This window comes from Halyomorpha halys, unplaced genomic scaffold, assembly GCF_000696795.3.
Source record: "Halyomorpha halys isolate HHAL.00 unplaced genomic scaffold, Hhal_1.1 Scaffold890.1, whole genome shotgun sequence".
Taxonomy (NCBI): Eukaryota; Metazoa; Arthropoda; class Insecta; order Hemiptera; family Pentatomidae; genus Halyomorpha; species Halyomorpha halys.
In genome coordinates, this window is record NW_027106803.1 from 432,431 (window position 1) to 437,291 (window position 4,861).

Genomic DNA, 4,861 nt, shown 5'->3' on the forward strand with positions numbered 1-4,861 from the left:
AGTTTACAAGGATTGTTCGTAAACTGGCGGGGGGAGTTACAGTCAGCTGGTACTTCGATGTCAGCTGACTGAGGAGATCAGCTGATCATGTGTATATATAAAGATGTGCTGAACCCAAGAAAGCCAGTATGTTACAGCAGTTCAAACGTGTTACATCTTATTCCTTCTTCTCTTTTTTTTAAATTTTAATAGTTATTTTTCTAGAATTCAGTTATTTTATTTTGAAATTTAGATGAGTACAGTCATTTCTCCCTATGCATCCTCTCTTTTTCTAATTATAATGAAATTTATTCTTGAGGTTCCACAATGTGGGATAATAATGATAATATAATCGTGAGGGTAATCATTAATCTCCTAGAAAAACTCGGTTGTTAAATTATCCCCGCCAAAGACAAACAAAAAAAGAGCAGTCGTAAGTTGTCAACCACAATAAGAAGTGATATCAAAAAGGTTGGCCCGACAGGTAAACGGTCTCAACCTTGGGTTAACACGAAATACCTTCAGCTGAAGAAAATGGAAGCTGGAATTTGGCAGGGTGCCTATTAGTACCCAATTGGCAACTTTGCAATTATTACTACCGTCAAAATACCATAACTGCTATTCAAGACACCCCGCCCAAATTAAACTTTAAATTCAATTTTACATTTTTTTACAGACAACCTAATATTTCTCGGATAGAGGTGTTTCATGTTAACCCAAGCCGATAATTGCCAAGACTCCTTTTCTAGCGGGAAAGAGGAAGGTGACTGGAGGGATTGGTGACGAAAGGAATGGATGAAGTTCAAACATTATCCAAATTTTAATATAGAAGATATTAACCATCTTTCATATGGTATTAAAAATCTGAGAAACCCAAAAAATTACAGATTCCACATCGATATATAAGCTTTCATATCCAAAAGCAGTTTAACATATTCTAATAATTTTGTAAAATTTTCCACTAATGATGACAGTGTTAATCTAAAACTACTATGAGTTTTTATAAAATGGTCCAACTTATCCAGAAGCAGATGATATTTTCTAATTTTGTAAAATTTTCCACAGCTACAGAGCATTGGATTAAGAATTCCAGTTTCTTCGATGTAACATTAAATATAGAAATCATTAAATACTTTATTATGTTATATGAGTAATACGAAATATTATAGAATCCTCAACAAAATAACAAAACTTGGCGATTTTTCCACTTACCTAGATAATTATACATATTCCAATGATTTAATAAAATTCTTTATTTTTTTTTTAATACTTTTTTATTTATTGATAGATATTACAATCTGCCACACAGTTGTGGGCAATAGGTAATAGTGATGAATGATCTCAATAAAAAAAAACTCTTAAAATATATACAAACAGAAGAATAAACAAAATGAAGATAATCAAACTATGTGTATGAAAAATAAATAAATAAAATAACATAATGATAAAATAATATAATCTCTAGTCACATTTACACTCTAATATACAATATTTACACAATCGACCTGAGGATCCCTGAGCCCACTTTATCTCCCACGTGTGAGGGGTAGAGCAGAGCTCAAAAGATCCCAGCGCATCCCTCTCGCCGCATCACTGGTAGTCAGTGGAGGCTGAGCAAGTGCGCTAAAGCAAAATTCTTTATAACAACAAAATATTGAATTTAAATTCCAGTATCATCTTTTTAAAATTAAATATAAAATTTCTTAACAATTTTTTATAGAGGAACACAGTACACTTCTACACCTCGGCTTCGGAAGATCTACTAAGCACGGAGGAAGACGTGTGTGGCGCTTCCTGCATCGGCAAAGTAAGTTTACCTCTACAGCCTTTTCTCTTTAAGAACATCAAGATCGACAAAGTACGATATCTTGGCTTCATCTTGGACAAAAAACTCACTTGAAACGAAGACACAAGACTTTAAATACAGAAACTCAACTCTTTTCTTTTTCCTGCCTCACCATTTCTGGTATACGGGATGCAATAGCAGTGCTCTGGGCTTACGCATGCTACTGCCCCCAAGAATCGACAATTTTATTTTCTAATATTGTTATTATAAATGACAGTGAGTGATTCAATGTAATTTTGGGAACATTTTTGTTTTATTTTACTGTGGTGAAGCCCAGCGCTCGGTTGAGGGCCTTACTGATGGGTGTGCACCTTGTCCGGTAGGTCAAGCTCTCCAGGTCCGCATATGTCCAGGTGCGTCCTGCAGTTCACCAGCCTTGTCCAGCCATCATGATCACAGTCCGGTTAGCTGATGTCGGCTTGTCGGCTGGTTGATATTTTCCCATCATAAAATGGAAAAAATGATAATTCCCCTTCCCCTCCCGCTTCCCAAAAATGTATAATTCTCTTCTTCCATCAGAAGCAACGCCTCTGACACGGTGAGTCGAAAATCTTGGTCTTTCTCGACAGCCTGGATCGGTGTCCGTACATGGCGGATCAATTCACTATTACGTGCTCTCCTGTTCCTGTACCGGTGGTCGATGTTCTTTCTCAGAGCTTTGGAAAGAACATCGACCACCAGCTTTTTCCGAAACAGTCTATGTCTTATTAGGATCCATGAGACCCAATAGTCTCGGAGAACCCACTTAGCCCTCGATCTTGGGAAAGAATTTTCTCAAAGTAAATTCTTCCCTTCTGGCTTGGTACCCATCATCTATTCCACTCCTCTATTGAGTCTTCCCGCAGCATCTTTTTCCATAAGATTTGAGTTTAACCGATCCTCTCCTGGAGTTACTCTGGGAACGCTTCCAGTCCCTACCTCTCCATATTTCAGGAATCCTCTTTGAGGATGAGGTCCAAGAGCATCGCTCTGGTCAGCGCTTATATCGCCTAATGTAACACCATGCACAATTCCCTCTTCATGCTCTCCAACGAGATTCTCCGCTTCTGTCTTCAGTCTGACTCTGCTGTTCTTGGCCACGATTGACTGCCAGGTTGTCGACATCAGACGTGGCAAGGTACCTTTTATCTTCTAGTTCCCCATCAACTCATCGAATTCTAGCTTCCATAGAGCCGGGTGCCGACCCGAATTCGGACCGAAATTTCGATTTTTCTTTCGACCTTGTTGTAGTTACCACTGATTCTGATACTCCTGTTATTGAGATAAATACCTACGAGGAAGATTATGAGGTGTCTAGCTCTTGCAACCACTAGAGTACACGGGTGTCTAGCTCTTGCAACCACTAGAGTACACGGGTGTCTAGCTCTTGCAACCACTGAAGTACACGGGTGTCTAGCTCTTGCAACCACTAGAGCACACGAGGCCACCAAACGCTGTCAAGTCATGAGGACCTCTCATTTTTCAATAGACAACAAACTTCTAATTTATATGACTCCCGTCACACCTACTTCCTGCGGACTTGAACAACAAAACCTTCGAACATCAAACTGATTCAATCCTTTCAATGCAAAATCCTCAGTATCATTGTCAGTGCTTCCTATTACGTTTCCAGCAAAACACTACATTATGTCCTTAATATCACATATAGCGGACTTGGGGATCCTCATGTCAAGTGCGTAAATATTGTTTATACCAGAATATGTATGTGGTTGGAGTTCATTCATCTTATTATTACATTTAGTTAAAAAAGATATTTTTGCCTATTTTATTCTATTTATGTATGTATTTTGATTCTTAGGTTTGGTTTATTTTTGTGCGTGTGTGATTTATGATTTTGGTATAAATGTAATCAATAACTTATTGCCCTAAACTGTGGAACATATTGTAATATTTATCAATAAATAAGAAATTAAGTTAAAAAAAAAAAAAAAACTTCTTCAATAATCATTCATACTGTACGTGAAATGATTATGAATGAATAATTTGAAAATAAAATATTATATAGTAAATAAATTAAAAGTGTTCAGCTGAAACATAATTTTTTTTTCTTTTTTATTAGTCACTTCAAGAGTTTTGGGTACAATGTACATTGTCATATATAAAAAAGAATAATAATAAAATAACGAGTTTTGATTTCTTCTTAGTCTCTATTCTTTTCAATATGAATCCTTATTTAATATAATAATCACTTTTTAATATTTAGGATTAAAGGGGACGCACTGCACAGCTAAGTTATGTTGTCCTTCTCGTACCTTTTGTTGTCAAGATAAGATACACTGTTGTAGTGTCTTTAAGAAGTGAGTAACAAGAGTAATTTAATGATTTTATTTTCAAATAATTAGACTGAGGTAGTAAAATAAAATAAAATTTTGTTCTAGACGTACACGAGCTTTACATATATATTGCTGAAATGAAATACCCCATCAGATTTAAGAGCTGTTCCCGAATCGATTCGTCCATATAATACGAATCTTTCAGATTGATATATATGAATAATTTGAAATGTATGAAACAATGAATACACATTTTTACCATAAAGGAATTAAGAATGTTTCTAACCAAATATCTTTTTAAGCAGTCTCTTTTCAGGTAACTGATTCTACAGTCGTTTTATTTTTTTATTATAACAGAAAAATTGTATTGCTTTTAATTGTATATAATGAAGTAGTACTAGCCAATTATTTTAATTTGGAATTGCAGAAATATAATTAAAATTAGAAATTATTGATTTTGCTTGATGAATTACTGTAATTTTAATTATAGGACCACAATTACAAGTTGAGCAAAAGTACTTGCAATCATCAATTACATTCTTAGGTAATTGTTATTTGTTTCTTTAGAATTGAAAGTAATTATAATACGATTACAAGTAATTCTAATTACATATAATTAACACCTAAATGGAAAAAATCTGTTTTACAATAGCTTCAAAATATAAAAAATGATATTCAGTTCAAGATTAGCGTGTAGGTTTATTAACATGATACGATTTTTTCGAGATGCTGAAAATGAATCTAAAATTGATTTTATGACTGC

General features: G+C 34.7%; 1 long non-coding RNA gene across 1 annotated transcript in view; it reads left to right on the forward strand.

The window, feature by feature from the left end:
- Positions 1-4,363, forward strand: part of LOC112211429 (uncharacterized) — a 10,543-nt gene extending 6,180 nt beyond the window's left edge. The window contains exons 2-4 of the long non-coding RNA XR_010842800.1: positions 1,700-1,786; positions 4,029-4,122; positions 4,204-4,363. This is a non-coding gene — a long non-coding RNA (uncharacterized lncRNA). The remainder of the gene's footprint in view (positions 1-1,699; positions 1,787-4,028; positions 4,123-4,203) is intronic.
- The last annotated feature ends 498 nt before the right edge of the window (positions 4,364-4,861 follow it).